Source organism: Podarcis pityusensis, assembly GCF_964106645.2.
Source record: "Podarcis pityusensis genome assembly, chromosome: 4".
NCBI classification, from domain to species: domain Eukaryota; kingdom Metazoa; phylum Chordata; class Lepidosauria; order Squamata; family Lacertidae; genus Podarcis; species Podarcis pityusensis.
The window spans coordinates 19,338,340-19,356,726 of NC_138027.1; positions in this window are offsets into that span (position 1 = coordinate 19,338,340).

An 18,387-nucleotide genomic window follows, 5' to 3' on the forward strand; every position below is an offset into this window, starting at 1 on the left:
AAATGGTCATTTGCAGTCCAGACATTAGCCCTACATGTGGACAGCTGTATCATGAGCCCTGAGATATTGCTGGGCTTGGGCTTGGATTGGCAGTCTGTGGTCAGTGAGGAGAGGGAGGAGAAGGATCAAATGGGGGCTGAGAACAGGGAACAGAGGCTGGAAGGGGTAGGAGTCTAGATGGGGAGGCAGGAATTATCCTGGGGAGAAGATAATACCCAGTGGAGTCTGGGGAGGGTATCAACCAACCTTTGTAAACAGTGGAAGTGGACTCAGAAGGGTCCAGGAAGTGCTTCTTCCACCAGGAACACACTCAACATATTCCATGGACACCTGCATCCTTGACATTCCCACAAGGCAGAGGGAGTAAGCTTGCCCTCCGCATTAAAAGCTTGGTGTATCAGCCTGTTAGGACAACTTCACTGTTTCCATGCAGTTCTGAATGCCCTGCTCTAATCTTGGAGTTGGACTTCTTAAACCCGGATTCCTGCTTCTATCTTAGCCAGTCACACTGTTCCTGTTGCCTATGTGAATTCACACTGTAATGGAGAATGCCTCACTTGCCTAAGTTAAACTTTTTAAAGCCTACAATTCATTCTTATCATGAAGTTGCACATCTACGTGATGGACTCAACAACTAGCTGATTCAACCAACTTAGGATGTGTGCAATTCTCTGTTTACAGTACGATCTGGAGTGTGAGTGTCACTGGGCATTTCCTGAATGTTGCCATTTTCCAGGGGCAATTAGTGGATTTTCTACTAAAGGTAAAGGGACCCCTGACCATTAGGTCCAGTCGTGACCGACACTGGGGATGCGGCACTCATCTTGCTTTATTGGCTGAGGGAGCTGGCGTTTGTCCGCAGACAGCTTCCGGGTCATGTGGCCAGCATGACTAAGCCGCTTCTGGCAAACCAGAGCAGCGTATGGAAACGCCGTTTACCTTCCCGCTGGAGCGGTACCTAATTATCTACTTGTACTTTGTACTACTTGTACTTTGATGTGCTTTCAAACTGCTAGGTTGGCAGGAGCAGGGACCAAGCAATGGGAGCTCACCTGGTTGCAGGGATTTGAACCAACGACCTTCTGATCGGCAAGTCCCAGGCTCTGTGGTTTAACCCACAGCGCCACCCGCATCCCTGGATTTTCTACTCTTGCACAACAAACCCACTCGCCCCAAAATGGACCTTTTTGCAAGGAAAGCAGTGGAAAAATGCAGCGGGAATTGTGGGGTAACAATTGATGGATGCATCATATAACCAGCCATAAACATATAAAAAAGAAAGCTCAATAAACAGCTGGTGTCATATAAACTCCCCGCGAATTTTGTACAAATAGATCTGGATGAATGCTCAAAAAACAGATTGTCTGGAAGCAACCACAGATTCTCCCTCCTACCTTTTAATAGTGGCTTTCATAGGGCTCTAGCCTGCCTCAGGCAAAGTTTATCACTCTGTCTCCTGTAAATCATGTCCCAGATTTTTTAAGGGATACGTTGTGTGTTTGTATGGTATTCAACCAATTCAGTGGTTCAATGGAATATGCCTAGCCTGAACCACAGACTTGGAGAGGAGACCACCAGACACTGAAGCACAATTCATTGAATGCCAGCTTCTGATACTTGTTTTCTCTGTCCAAAGACTTCTCCCATTTACTTCCAGCAAAGGGGAGGTGGTCTGCTAGATCCGTGTTTCCCAATCGGGGGCCATAGGGCTCTCTGGGGGGACCCCAGGATATTCCAAGGGGGCCACAGGTGGACATTACACAAACGGGGGACATGAAGCTAGGAAGCCACAGAGGGAAGTGAGAAGAAAATAAATCATTTTTAAAAAGAATCCTGATTGGTTGGCTATCTGCTTAGCCAATCAGAAGCAGGTAAGGGGGTGGGCCCACCAGGTGGCAGCCAACCATGGGGCGGCCGAGCCCTTCTTTTTGCCACATGCATTTTCTTGGCGCAGTCCTGGTTTGTTTCCATGGGAAGAGGGTGACCGCTGAGGCTCCTGTTTTGACCACTGCTTGTAGCTGCCACCAGTGCTGGGCCAGGTGGCAGCCTGGGCCTGACTCTGCAAGGTGTGGGGTGCAATCCATCCCAGCGCCCAGCAGATTGGGGCCTTTGGATGTTGCCAACGGGCACAGGGCCTATCAGCAGCGCTGGCTTGGCTCTGCAAGGCATGGGGCAAAATCCACCCCAGCACCTAGCTGAGCAGGGTCGTCTAGTTCTGCTGACTTTCATCCAGTAAATAACTAAGTGCCTACTCAGAAGAAAGCCACACTGAGTTCAGTGGGCCTTACTCCCAGGTAAAGGTGTGTGGGGCTATAGTGTTTTATCTAGGCAGCCAGGGCTCCTCCGGATTACAAGATCTTTTTGCACCAGGTCAGTGAGGACCACTTGCTTTTTAAAATTCTCCCATATATATATATAACTCCCTTGTGCCTTTTGCAGAAGCCCCCAAGTATCCCTATTTTCCAGGGACAGTCCTGGATTTACAGAAGTCATCCCAGTTTCTGATTTGATCCCAGAATGTCCTGCTTTTCCTTAGGACGTCATTATTTTCACCACAGAAATGTTGAAGGGTATGCAGTTATCCGACTCCCGAGCCATCCGAAGGCAGCCTTGTGTAGGGAAGTTTCTTTAATGCTTAATTATGTTTTTATATGTGTTGGAAGCCACCCAAAGTGGTTGGGGAAACCCAGTCATATGGGCAGGGTATAAACAGTAAAATTATTATGCGATAGGACGTCCCTATTTTCATCGGAGAAATGTTGGAGGGTATGCTTTTGGACTGTTATCAAGAGGTCCCCCCCCCCCCGTGTCAAATAAATGTTGTTTACTTTTTATAATACATGGAAGATGGATCTCGCTTGGGAGGTTCTGGACTCTCCTTCCTTGGAGGTTTCTAAGCAGAGGTTGGACGGCCATCTATCATGGATGCTTTAGCTGAGTTTCCTGCATTGCAGGGGGTTGCACTAGAAAGATGACCATTGGAGTTCATTCCAGCTCTATGATTCTATGTTTTTGTGCTTCAGCAATATTTCGTTATGTTCCTATCATTTTATGTAATTGTAAATAGCTACCTTTCTACCGGTAGGACGGGCTGGGGGGCCACAGGAAGGAAACCAGGCCAGAAGGGGGCAACAGTTTGGAAAAGGTTGGGAAACACTGTGGTAGATCATGAGACTGTTTTGGTTCTCTCATTTCCCCTCATTATGGTTTTTTGCAAGCCTTGGGGTTCTCCCAAGTCTACCGATACCTCCCTCTTGTGTGCAGATGACAATGCTTTGGCTGCATAAGCACCCGCACACAGAAAACGGGTTCTCTATTAGTATATAGAAGATATTTATCTCTCTCCTTTCTACTCCTTCCAAGGTGGCTGTTAAGCACCCAGGGCACATCATATTGTTCAATCTAGCCAATGGCCGCGCTCCTTTCACAAAGGACATCGGGTCTTGTTTCACGCGGCATCACAACAACGTGAGACAACGGAACACAAAACGAGGACTGTGTTCTCTGTAGCTTCTTCTCCACAGACAAGACTATTTTAAGCTGAAAGGTACATTTCAGTATTTCCTTTCTAACCAAGCTGAAGACAGCTTTTCCCAGCTCTGGGCAGCATAAGAGCTTTTCTCAAATCGGTCCTGGAGAGATCAGCTAATAATGTTCTAGGACGAGATGAAACTTTCATTAAATACCTGGCTGATTCTTTGCTAGTAGCTCTTGTGGCTAGAGCATAGATTGAACGAAGACGCTGGTGGGTTTTTCACACACACACACACACACACACACACGGGGGGGGGGACTTTTATTTATTTTAAATCTAGCATGGGGAACTGCTAGCTCTCCAGAAGTTGTTGAATTCCAGCTCCCATCATACCTGATCCACAGTTCTGAGGGCTGTGGCTGATGGCAGCTTCCACATCCCTGTTCTAGGCAAACAACTTATAGGAAAAACATATATTTGACAACTTTCTGGGCCAAAGTGGGCATTGTAAGAACATTTGACTGTTTTTCTTGGGGGGTGGATCTCCAGAAGTCTGTCCCAAGCTACATGTGGCTTTCAGTTGAAAATTAAAATAAATGTATGTATTGGAAGAAGGACTTTTTTTCAGCCGGAACTCACCAGAACTCAGTTCTGGCACCTCTCAGGTGTGCGCCATTGCCATTATAAAAGAACAGTTCATTGTGAGGTCCAGTACATTTTTTTCTAGAAAAATAGCACAGATTGGAAGTGTTCCCACTTCTGACCACCAGTTGAATGTGTCCACCCTCCAGAAATGTCTAAGATACTTTTAAGAACTTCATTCTCCAAGTAAGATGGATCACAAAACTCTCATATTTCAGAAATAAGACCTGCTTGCAAACTTCAGATTTTGCTAGGATTCAGAGTGTTTCCAAACACAATAGATGGATGATGGTTCCATCTGCAGCTAGCCATATCACATTCAAATGTGTGTGTTTTTCAGCCATCCAAGCCAAAAAGCAGATTCCCCAAGTTTCAATGTGTTCAGATTTGCTTGTGGGACGTTTCACTGTGTAGGATGCGTTGAGAAAAACAAGTAATTCATCAACTGCGAGTGTCTATGCAATGATTTGCAGCTGGCTCCTGCCAGGCTGAATCTTGCAAACTCCCCACACAGCATAGTCTTCTTAATAGTACACACACACACACACACATTAAAAGTTAAAATCTCAACCTGGAGATTCTAGGTCAGACCTAGAGGTCTGGCAACCCTAGCCCAATCCCCTACTGTTCTTCCATCACACCCACCTTGGGTGTTCTTGCCTGGAGGTTCTTGGTCTCTTATAATGCCTCTTCCTTCTGTGGATAGAGGACAGAGAGAGAAAGTATGAGTAGGAACAATTGCACAGAGGTAAAATTTACATTCTTTGCTCCACCCACTTTTGCAACTGGCCCTGTTCGCCACCAGCATGCGGCTTCCAGAAGGTTGTGGGGGAAAACGAATCAGCCTGAAAAAGATTCCCTACCCTTGGTCTAAAAACATCACCACCATTTAAAAATGTATAGTTTATGACATACCTCTATTTCAGCCTTTAAAGGTAAAGGGTAAAGGTCCAGTCGTGGCCGACTCTGGGGTTGCGGCGCTCATCTCACTTTACTGGCCGAGGGAGCCGGCGTACAGCTTCCGGGTCATGTGGCCAGCATGACTAAGCCGCTTCTAGTGAACCAGAGCAGCGCACGGAAACGCTGTTTACCTTCCCGCCGGAGTGGTACCTATTTATCTACTTACACTTTGACGTGCTTTCGAATTGCTAGGTTGGCAGGAGCAGGGACCGAGCAACAGGAGCTCACCTTGTCACGGGGATTCAAACCACTGACCTTCTGATCGGCAAGACCTAGGCTCTGTGGTTTAACCCACAGCGCCACCCTCGTCCCTTTTTCAGCCTTTACATTTTTACACTTAAACTTTTTTTGACAGAAACAAAGTATTAATTGTATTTTATTTACACATTATTAAATCTGCAAAGCGGATTCTGGAAATGATTTGGGGATCTGGGTAATATTTCAAAGCAGCATCTTATCAAAAACAGGGAGGTGAATGTGACATGTTGAAGGACTGAGCAAGACCCATAAATCTCCCAGATGATGAACAGAACACTGAATGATTTATAAATAGTGCCCTGGAGTAGTTTTGAAAATCATTGAAAGGAAGAAAAAAAAGGAAGCAGAAAAATACTATTTACACGGGTTCAGCAGCTATGGCCCCTTTTGGACAAAGATGACTTTGCCACTACTCCATGCTCTGGTAATTTACAGACTGGATTATTCCAACGCACTCTATGTGGGGCTGCCCTTGAAGACAACTCTGAAACTTCAATTTGTCCAAAATGCAGCAGCCAAAATGTTGACTGGGCTTTCACTTTGAGAATGAGTTCGCCACTGATAAACAGGATGCTAGCGATGCTATTAAAGTGTGTGTGCATTGGTCCTAGAATTGCTATTCATCACCTTCCAACTTCCTGCCCTCTGAGGTTGAAGCTCGGAATCAGAGGCAGAGATGCATGTTGGCCATAGCTGTCAACTTTTCCCTTTTCTTGCAAGGAATCCTATTCGGAATAAGGGAATTTCCCTTAAAAAAAGGGAACAGTTGACAGCTATGATGTTGGCTGCAGACAAGGGCACAGACTTCTATGTCACTAAGGAAGGGTGAATCTTCTTCTCAGAATTCCATTCTTTCTTTTTAAATTTTTATTAAATTTTAGTAAACAAGAAAAAGAAATGCACCTTTGTATGCAAAGACATACAAAAATATGGCTACTATTTACATACATGTACACATAAATCCTTCCCACGCCCCCTATCTTCCCACCACCACACCCTTTGCCCCTCCCCTCCACAACATCTCAACTTCCTTATCTTACAGGGGACACAGAAAGGGCTGAACTCCTCAATGCCTTCTTTGCCTCAGTCTTCTCCGATAAAGAAAACAATGCCCAACCTGAAGAATTTGGAGCAAATGATTCAGCAGAGGAAACACAGCCCAGAATAACTAAGGAGATAGTACAAGAATACTTGGCTAGTTTAGATGTATTCAAGTTTCCAAGGCCAGATGAACTGCATCCAAGAGTATTAAAAGAACTGGCAGATGTGATCTCAGAACCACTGGCAGTCATCTTTGAGAATTCCTGGAGAACAGGTGAAGTCCCGGCAGACTGGAGGAGGGCAAATGTTGTCCCTATTTTCAAAAAGGGGAAAAGAGAGGACCCAAATAATTACCGCCCAGTCAGTCTGACATCAATACCAGGGAAGATTCTGGAGCAGATCATTAAGCAAACAGTCTGTGAGCACCTAGAAAGGAATCCTGTGATCACCAATAGTCAGCATGGATTTCTGAAAAATAAGTCATGTCAGACTAACCTGATCTCGTTTTTTGACAGAATTACAAGCCTGGTAGATGAAGGGAACGCAGTGGATGTAGCCTACCTTGATTTCAGCAAGGCATTTGACGAGGTGCCCCATGATATTCTTGTAAAGAAGCTGGTAAAATGCGGTCTTGACTATGCTACCACTCAGTGGATTTGTAACTGGCTGACTGACCGAACCCAAAGGGTGCTCATCAATGGTTCCTCTTCATCCTGGAGAAGAGTGACTAGTGGGGTGCCACAGAGTTCTGTCTTGGGCCCGGTCTTATTCAACATCTTTATCAACGACTTGGATGATGGACTCAAGGGCATCCTGATCAAATTTGCAGATGACACCAAACTGGGAGGGGTGGCTAACACCCCAGACGACAGGATCACACTTCAAAACGACCTTGACAGATTAGAGAACTGGGCCAAAACAAACAAGATGAATTTTAACAGGGAGAAATGTAAAGTATTGCACTTGGGCAAAAAAAATGAGAGGCACAAATACAAGATGGGGGACACCTGGCTTGAGAGCAGTACATGTGAAAAGGATCTAGGAGTCTTGGTTGACCACAAACTTGACATGAGCCAACAGTGTGACGTGGCAGCTAAAAAAGCCAATGCAATTCTGGGCTGCATCAATAGGAGTATAGCATCTAGATCAAGGGAAGTAATAGTGCCACTGTATTCTGCTCTGGTCAGACCTCACCTGGAGTACTGTGTCCAGTTCTGGGCACCACAGTTCAAGAAGGACACTGACAAACTGGAACATGTCCAGAGGAGGGCAACCAAAATGGTCAAAGGCCTGGAAACCATGCCTTATGAGGAACGGCTAAGGGAGCTGGGCATATTTAGCCTGGAGAAGAGGAGGTTAAGGGGTGATATGATAGCCATGTTCAAATATATAAAAGGATGTCACATAGAGGAGGGAGAAAGGTTGTTTTCTGCTGCTCCAGAGAAGCGGACACGGAGCAATGGATCCAAACTACAAGAAAGAAGATTCCACCTAAACATTAGGAAGAACTTCCTGACAGTAAGAGCTGTTCGACAGTGGAATTTGCTGCCAAGGAGTGTGGTGGAGTCTCCTTCTTTGGAGGTCTTTAAGCAGAGGCTTGACAACCATATGTCAGGAGTGCTCTGATGGTGTTTCCTGCTTGGCAGGGGGTTGGACTCGATGGCCCTTGTGGTCTCTTCCAACTCTATGATTCTATGATTCTATGATTCAATACTATCACTGCAGTTTTTAAATTTTAAATTTTGATCTCATTATGACATTCCTAATTAATTTTTTTTTTTACTTTACTCCTTTAATCTAAGCATTCCTTTAATCTAAGCATATCAACATATTCTTTCTTGAACCGTGTTTGTCCATGTATTCTTCGAAACATTGCCATTCTAGTCTGAGTTTTTGGTTTGTCTATCTTCTAATATATGCAGTTAGCTTTGCCTTTTCTATAAATTGACTTAATTTGTATGGTCAGTCTTCTTTTGTGGGTATTACTTCGCTCTTCCATTTGCTGACATATACTATCCTGGTGGCTGTAGCATATAAGAAAATTCCTTTCTTTTTTGTGGTATGTCTTTTCCCAATAAACCTAATAAATATGCCTCTGGTTTCTTTTGTTAAAATGTTTTTAACATTTTTTTGAGTTCTCCATGAATCATACCCCAGTAGGTCTTGGTTTTTTCGCAGCTCCACCAGATATGGAGCAATGTTTCTTCCATTTTTCCACATTTCCAGCATAAATTAGACTTCTGTTTATAAAGTTTGGCAAGCTTTGATGGTGTTAAGTACCACCTGAAAAACATTTGCTTGAAATTCTCAGAGTTCCATTCTTAAGTTCAGCTCTCCACATTTCTACAACAATCCCCATGAAAATTGACCAGCATTTTATTGCAATTTCCCCCTAACACAGTGGTACCTTGGTATTCGAATGGCTTGGCTCCCGAACAAATCGGCTCCCGAATGCTGCAAACCCGGAAGTAAGTGTTCCGGTTTGCAAACATTTTTCGGAAGCTTCCATGGCTTCCAATTGAGTGCAAGAAGCTCCTGCAGCCAATCAGAAGCCACGCCTTGGTTTTAGAACCATTTCGGGAGTTGAATGGACTCCCAGAATGGATTAAGTGTGAGAACCAAGGTATAGAAATTTGTGTGTGTACTCAAAGCAGTTTCTCCACATTTTTATTTTGCATGTTATTTTCATTTATATACATAGTTATGCCCATTTAATTATATGCATAGTTATGCCCATTTAATTCTAGAGTATGCATTTTCAGCTGGAAATTTAGAGAATTTGCAAAATTTGCAAACTGCAAAATTCAGAGAAGGGCAAATTGTGACGGGTGTCTGTGTTTCAGTTTGCATAGCATTTCACAAAGTGCAGATGAGGTCAGTTTTAATTTAAATATGAGCTGCCTCAAATTTACCTCCTCTTCCTGGGCACCATACAGCTCAAAGCTTGCCATCAGGATCAGCAATCATCTCCTGATGAAGCAATAGGGGTCTTCTGAATCTACAAGAGCACCCATATTTTCACCAGTGAAATGTTGGCAGGTACAATGGCTTTTCAAAACACAACATTAGCACTTACGGGAAGGAATTGTGCAGCCCAGTCCTATTTGCTCATTCATTAAATATGTCTCCACCAAACGGTGCTCAAGCAGCTAACTCATGCAACACAATAAAAGCAGTGGTAAAATGAACAACAGCCTTGCAAGGTAGGTTAGCCTGAGAGTTGCTGACGGGCCCAAGACTGTGAAGTGGTTTATAAATCTGTAAAAGAATAATAATAGCACCAGTCTTTCTACTACACTTTGGATACTTTTAAAATTTTATTCTTAACTTAATGTTGGACAGCTTGAAAACTCCCTCCATAACTCTTGATGGAACCACTGGCACTACATGTATCTTTAGAATCATTTTGCCTGGGTTTCTCAGTTTGAAAATTTGATATTTTTTATTATTATTATTATTATTATTATTATTATTATTATTAATTTATATGCCACCCATCTGACCGGGTTACCCCAGGCACTTTGGGTGGCTTCCAGCAAATTTAAACATCAAACACGGTAAAACAGTAAAAACTTCCCTAGGCATGATAATGAGAGCACCTTTATGTTTTTTTTTAATGCATTTAGATAAATAACACCACTGCTAAGTGTTGGTTTTATTATCTCCTCAGTAACTGCCAGCCAAAAACAAAGCAACACTTACGCATCAAACCCTCCAGAGTTTTCAATTACGGTTGCAAAATGGTCATTACCCAAGAGGGCATTGCAATTACGAAACTGAAGTGTTGGCTTCCTAGCAAAAAAAACCTCTGAAACATTGACCAGATTTAAAACAACAACAACAACAACAACAACAAAACACAGTCTGGCTTTTTCTTTATGCTTTGGGATTTTTTGGTTTTGTTTTTCTCATTTTTGCTTCCCTCCCCCCCCCCCAGTGAAAATAAAAGTGACCTGTCTGATCTGTGCCAAGATGAGGGAAGAGAGATTTGATTATAGATGCCATGCTCCATTAGCAAAACTGAATAGCTTATTGTGCAGGTCTCACCCATCCTGCTTAGCCAAAGCAGCTCCGTTGGCTCATGCTGGGAGAGATGTGTTCTGTAGAAAGAAAGAAAGAAAGAAAGAAAGAAAGAAAGAAAGAAAGAGAAAAATCTGTGGGCTGATCAGTTAGCATAAGAAGAACCTGCTGGTGTAAGCAAATGACCCATCTAGTCCAGCATCGTCTTCTCACAGTGGCCAATCAGACGCTTGTGGAAAACCCAGGACCCAGAAGGACAAGAGTCCTCTCCCTTCTTTTGCGGCTTCCAGCAACTGGTATTCAGATGCATTTCTGCCTCTCACTGTGAAGGCAGAGCACAGTTGTGATGGCTATGAATTTGCCAAATCCTAGGTGATAGATGTCAGGGAAGAGTTAGAGTTAGAAGTTTCCAGTTTCCCAGAGGGAGAATGTTTCCCCCAAGAGAGGGAGGAGAGCAGTGAATCTAACAGAAGAGAGCAACAGGAACAACAGATAGGGACAGGATGTTCACAGGAAAGGCAAGGGTTAAGTTCTAGCTCAGATTCGGAGGAGGGGAGATACAAGCCAGCCTAGTGAGGAGGTTAGAAAAATGAGCTGGAAAGCGAAGGAAAGGGCGCCTTTGCCATTTTGAGGGTGGCTGGTCACGGAGAAGCAGAGCTCAGAAGGTATCTGAAATAAGTGACTCTGAGGAAGAATAGTTAAAGATAAGGATCGTTTAAAGGTTTGTTTGTTAATACACAACAAAAAGTTATAAAAGAACAAGAAGCGTTTGTGTGGTGATCTGAAGAGGACAACGACCAGTCCTGACAATAGTCCCATCACTGTCTCCTGTGGGACCAAGTTCCATCGTTCAGCTAAGCCTTGTCCCAAATCTTCCAACGTTCTGCTTCAGTTGGATGTCCACCAATTCTAGTGTTGTGGCATACCCTCCAACATCCTGCAGGGGGAAATCGGGATGCGTGTCTTTTGGGGCAGTGCTCTTGGAGGAACTAGCTGACTCGCCAAAGAGCACGGCCTCCAGGAAAAACAGGCGTCATAGAATCATAGAATCATAGAATCATAGAAGAGCTGGAAGAGACCACAAGGGCCATCAAGTCCAACCCCCTGCCAAGCAGGAAACACCATCAGAGCACTCCTGACATATGGTTGTCAAGCCTCTACTTAAAGACCTCCAAAGAAGGAGACTCCACTACACTCCTTGGCAGCAAATTCCACTGTCGAACAGCTCTTACTGTCAGGAAGTTCTTCCTAGTGTTTAGGTGGAATCTTCTTTCTTGTAGTTTGGATCCATTGCTCCGTGTCCGCTTCTCTGGAGCAGCAGAAAACAACCTTTCTCCCTCCTCTATGTGACATCCTTTTATATATTTGAACATGGCTATCATATCACCCCTTAACCTCCTCTTCTCCAGGCTAAACATGCCCAGCTCCCTTAGCCGTTCCTCATAAGGCATCGTTTCCAGGCCTTTGACCATTTTGGTTGCCCTCCTCTGGACACGTTCCAGTTTGTCAGTGTCCAGCGTCTTTGGGGGCTGCACTCTCATGGGAGCCAAAATGGGACATCCCAGGATAGCTGCTGTAATTCTGGGGTGTCCAGTTGACTTGTATGTTATCGGAGAGGGAGAAAACCTTTTCTCTATCCACCCTCTCCATTCCACACATGATCTTATAAATTTGATAGGTTTGTGAGTTCTCAGTCTAAGACTTTGAAGGTCTGCTACCAGTCAAAGTAAACAATACTGTGTTGGGTGAACAAACTGACCTAAGGCACTTTCTTTCTTTTTTATTTTTTAATATAAATTTTTATTAGTTTTTAAACATACCATTTTCAACAGTAATTAAACATACTTTTACATCTTATTCAATTTTTTTTACTTCCATCAGTCCTGTCTGGAAATTTTCCAATCTAATCTCTTAGTATGCATTTCTTATTTTCCCTATTACATTTCAAACTCATAACCAATATCTCTATCTTTTTCTACTTTGTAACACTTCGTATATTTCTCCTTACAAAACTTCTTGTAGTCCTACTAGCGTAATTTGTGGGTTACAGTTGCTCTTCAAATAGTTTATATACTTCTTCCAATCTTCTGTAAATCTCTGATCCCGCAGGTTTCGAATCCTTCCTGTCATTTTGTCCAATTCTGCATAATCCATTAATTTCATCTGCCATTCTTCTTTCGTCGGAATTTCTTCTTGCTTCTGACCTAAGGCACTTTCATTTGTCCTGAACAGGCTTTACACCAGCGATGGGCAACCTGAAGCCCTCTAGGTCCCATTGGACTGCAATTCCCATTATCCCTGTCTGTTGGCCATCTATTGCCTATGGCAGGTTGAGGGCCTGCAACATCACTTGAGGGCCTCCCGCCTAATCCCGGATGAGCTCTCCCATTGGCTAACTGGACCTCTGTCTTAGCAGTACGGACATTCTTCATCACTATTTACAACCTGCCATTTGAAGGGCTGTAGTTTAATGGTCTGCCAAAAGACACAGGTTCCATCTTCTGCATCTCCAGGTAGGTCTGAAAATGTCTCCTGCTTGGATTTCAGAAGAGCCTCTGCCCAGCAATGTATCACATCCTGAGCAAGGTGGACCAATGGTCCAACTCAACGTAAAGAAGCTTCCTGTGTTGCTACGTCATGCAAAACTTATTCCTAGCTTCTTGGCTATGTGCACAGTGTGGGGATCTTCTCCTCCCACCTAATCAAGTCCTTTATGTTTCATTTATTGGTACTTATTCAAAGATACACAGAAATACACACCCATCTCAGGACATGCCAACAAAGGAAGAGTGGATTTGTAAATAAAGTGAGTATATAGAATTGGCAAAATTAACTTCAATTATAAGATATCAATCAAATCAAAAGTTAAGAATGGAATGGAAGTATTTCGAAGATTATATGTCAAAATATTGTTCTAAAAATGACATGCTAATAGGCTTAGAATAAAAAATGTAAGCAATAACAAAACCAATAAAGAAAGAATGAAAAATCAGAATTTAACAAAAATAATTTATTATAGAATGCAAGGGGGGGGGAGTAGAAAGAAATATAAAGAAGTCTAATTTCTGTGGAGGGAAGTAGAGGGTGGGGGTGGGTTTTATAATTAAGTGTATAATATGCAGCTGTTGTAATTTAGATATTATATTTTATGTGAGGGAATCATTGGGAATTTTGGTTATTATGTATATATGTTAAGTTTCAATAAAGATCTTTGGGGAGAAAATACACGCCCATTACACAAAGTATCCTTTTACAATATACTGAGATAAATCAGCTACTTAATCTGAAAAAGTCAGGAGGAAGAAAATACAGGAAAAGGAGAAATCTAAAGAAGAAGAAAGCAAGAGAAAAGGAGGAGGAGGAGGAGAAAACTAAAGAAAGATAGAGTAAAAGAATGCCCAGCTCTCTGCAGCTACATAGGCTATTTATTCTTCAAGCTCCAAATATTCTGTCTTCTACAAACCAGTATTTTTTCAGTCTCTGAATCCTGATTTTACAAGTTCATTTTCTCTTTCATGAAAGAAGTCTATAATGATTTTTCTCTCAACGTGTTAGCTTAGCCATCTCAGCCAAGTCCAATAATTTTATCAGCCTATAGTGGATAGGGCTGTGTCTTTCCATCTTTGTGCCTGTCTAATGAAGTCTGTGCATAGGGAGTTCAATCTACTGACAGCAATCCGTTTCTGGGTGGGAAGAAAATAAGTTCAGGGAAAGGACGTCCAGTAAGCCTTTAATGAAAAATAAGGGACCCTCCAGCACAGTAGCGTCTGCAATGAGAGCCAATTACCTTGCCAGGCTGTCTGGAAGAAGCCCTGGCATGCCGTGGCAGCTGAATTTACAGTGAAGTTGGCTGCAGCAGCAGTAAATTCAAGCCTGTATGAGCTGTGGCTTCCTCTCTGGAGATAAGCAGGACCTCATGGCTCTCTGGGTGTCAGCAGAAGGAACTGGAGGGTGAAAGGATATTTGCCACTTCAGAAATCCATGAGATAAGCATGTTAATAATGGGCATGATCTGCATTCGCAAATCATAGATCAGGAATGCTGGAAAAGCCATATCATGCAAGGCCACAAGTTGGATTCAGTGAACCCCCAAGGAATAATAATAATAATAATAATAATAATAATAATAATAATACAGTGGTACCTTGGGTTAAGAACTTAATTTGTTTCAGAGGTCTGTTCTTAACCTGAAACTGTTCTTAACCTGAGGTACCACTTTAGCTAATGGGGCCTCCTGCTGCTGCCGCGCCACTGGAGCACGATTTCTGTTCTCATCCTGAAGCAAAGTTCTTAACCCGAGGTACTATTTCTGGGTTAGGGGAGTCTGTAACCTGAAGCATCTGTAACCCGAGGTACCACTGTAATAACAACAACAATAATAATAATAAGTTTAATAATAAGGTTGTCCCAGCCACTCTGGGCGGCTTCCAACACATCTAAAAACATAATAAAACATCGAACATTAAGAAATCTTCTGGGGAAAGACTGCTCTCAGTAGCTGCTGATAAAAGTGGGGGAATAACCCATTTTGCTGATTTCTCCTTCTTCCTGCTGCCCCCTGGATCCTCAGAATGCGAGGCTCCAGTACTGTAAGTAAACCCATCTCTCTCCTCCTGTTAGTGGAGGTTAAGCTCTCTCCTCACTCATCAGGAGCTGTAACCAAGAAGAAACCTTGTGAGAGAGCTTGGCCACAAACTCCATTTCAGGTGACATGCTAAGCCAAAGCTTGGCTTAGCTTTGCTGAGTCTTTGCTAAGCCATAGTTTAGCTTAGTGTGACATGCAAGCCAGGTCATTCTCCATGGAGCCATTGGCTCCCAGCCTTGCTATGCAAATGATGGCTGCGATCCTGTGCACAGCTACCTGGAAGCAAATCCAGCCGAATAAATTGGGGAGAAGAGCCATAGCTCGGTGGCAGAGCATCACTTTGCAAGCCAAGGTGGGCCCAGGCTCAGTCCTTCACATCTCCAGGGAGGGCTGGGAACGGTGCCAGCCTGAAACTGCTAGTCAGTGAATGCATTACTGATCTAGATGGAACAATGATCTGATTTGGTATGAGGCAGCTGCCTGTGTTGTTGTTGCAATCCATCTGCCTTGAGAGGTAGGGGGTGGTGCACCCCCAGGCATGAAGTGAAACCACTGTGTTAAAAGCACCTGGGGCGCAAGCCTGGGCAGTGTATATGGAGGTCCTGGGCTGCCCAGATGACAAGACTTCTCTCTAGGCCTCACTGATGTGGTCCAAAGGAAAGCAGAGCAATACGTTTGGCACCAGCTTGGCTGCAGGAGTTGCTGGAAGGAGGCGTACAAGGAACCATTCAACTGTCTTAGGGCCTCCACTCCAGAACTGTGCAGTGTTTACTCCATAGCTTTTTCGTCTCCAGAAGATACATCCCACAAGGCAGCAGAGGTTGGGGATTAGAGTTTCCCTTCTCCTAGATGGGCTACCTTCCCAAGTTGACAGGCCCCATCTGTGTGGGAATGTTCAGGGATGCAGGAGAGGATATATTGTTTGATTATGGCCTTTCCAACTTGTGTTAACAAGCTCACAATTTAGCAGAGTAACATTCCCCCTTTTAAACTCACAGTGCATGCGTTTGCTCAGGCTCACTAAAGCCTCTATAATAACTGTTCTGGTATTTTCCCCTTATGCCCTCTTAAAAGATAAGACACAACACAGTCTTCTATAAAAGTATAAAAAGAGTTTACTCACATTCTGTTCACAGTCGGATCCCAGAAAGCAGACTTAGCTTAGAAAAGTAACATACACCTGGAAGCTATCTCATAAGGAGACAGTCCCTTTGTCCTCTCTTGGCTGGAAGCCAAGAGAGCATCTTTGGCTAACCAGATGTTGCTTCTTCAATGCATGCAGTCATAGAGAGAGAGAGGGCTGTCCTGCCCTGTGCTTTTTTCATTACCTGCACAGGTGAGGCCCCGCCCACCTCTAGTCACATGCAGAGGAAGTCTGTCTGAGCCTAGAAGGAAACAGGAAGTTTACCTGCTGGCTAGACAAACATTCCTCCCCATGTGTAAACATGTTCACTCTAGGAATGTTGTACTTGACTGCTCTTGTGTTTCACATCCCACAATCTGCCCCATCTACAGCATGTGCAAAAAATTGCCTCCTTGACCATTGGGCCCTCTTTAGGTCTCATCCGTTCATACCACCGGAGCCTGTCTTCACATGCAGGGGAAGTCCCTGATGCACCGAGGGTTTGACACCCATCAGCTAACCTCACCTGGTTTAGCCAGCCCATCACAGCTGTTTCTTAGGATGCAGCTGTATGCTGACAGCTTTCAGGAACCACAGGTGAGAGCTGAGTGCAGAGTGGGGACCAAAGGTGAACAAACTACCCCAGAAGAAGCATGTCATGACCCCCACTAGAGGTACCACCGCCCCCCAGCACACACCCCACTTTCTATGTATTGGCATGTATAAGACAGGGCTACAAAATTTCTGTGCAACTATAGGGATGGATTACACTGAACTCACTTTTTAAAAAACAAACAAACAAATTCTTTCTTATCTCCCCTTCCACCCTGTTCTGCTCCTTTATCCCCCTCCTTTAAAAGGACAGATATTATGCATTGTTGTGACAAGGAAGCGTATATAAGCAATATTGTGACTGTTTCACATTTTTCAAATATCTTTATTTATCTGAGAAGTGGAGAATCCCAGATGGAGCATCAACACAAGATAAGATAGCTATGAACCATCTGGAAAACTCTTAGTTCCAAGAAAAAGAAAGATATCGCAGGGAGAAAGAAAGAAAGAAAGAAAGAAAGAAAGAAAGAAAGAAAGAGAAAAGAGTGAGATGCTAACAAAATGTAAAAATGGTTGCTTTTGGTGAGATGCTAACAAAATGTAAAAATGGTGAGATGCTAACAAAATGTAAAAATGGTTGCTTTAAAATTTTGTTTCCTTCTGCAAAAATACAGAGGGCTGTCCATTTGGGGGTGAGTGGGGTGAGGAGGCAGACTCAGGAAATGAAAGTATCCTAATTCCCATGATCTGGAGTAACCTACTCTCCTATTTGAAACAAGGATATGCAACATTTATTTCCCTGTTAGCTGGGTGCTTGACCATCTGGCTCCTGTTTCATTTATGAGCTTGCTTCGCATGTTGGAAACACGGAGAATGTCGGCATGGCTCTCGGAACAGCGTTCGTGATTTAACTAGTGTTGGCTGGGAAGCAGCAGGACATAAAACAATGTCAGATTCTTCAGTTATAAAGGCTTCCTCTTCTAATGGAAGGTGTAAATCCCCCCAAACAAGTTTTCCCCCCCCATTTTAAATAACCACTGAAATGTCAAATATCACTCATATTAATCTTTCTATGTTGCCAATAACACACAAATCTATCTATCTATCTATCTATCTATCTATCTATCTATCTATCATCTATCATTATCTATCTGTAATGCACTGAGTTGAATAGGATCCAAAATGCAGCAGTCTGATTGGTCCTAGAACAATAGGATTCAGAATGCAGCAGTCTGATTGGTCCACAGGAGCCACCCAATCCAGCTCCAGGTGGAAGTGAATCCGCAACCTGATTGGCCTGCAGGAGAATCCCAGAATTAGCCAATCACGTGGGGCCCATTGTGTAAATAATGTATATCAAGCAGACATTCTGGGGGAACTTCCATTCCTCCTCACCACTATGAGCTGAATAAAGAGCATGAAATGCACTCTGGAGTATATTTCACTATCTATCTATCATCTATCTCTAATTGACTCTGTGGCCCCTCCCAATGACCAGTTTGTTAAGCATTCATTCTGATTTGTTTGTGGGAAGGCTATGCAACAACGAACATTTATGCTGCATTCATTCTGATTTCCTTACTGGTTGTTTATATGCTTCCAGTTAAACATTCATTTCCATTCGTTTCATTGTCACTTTCCAACCTGCAAAAAGGTCTTATTCTTTTTATAAAGTGAATTTGTTGCACAGGGGCAAGAGAGTGCTTTGACCCACGTTAATTACACAAATAA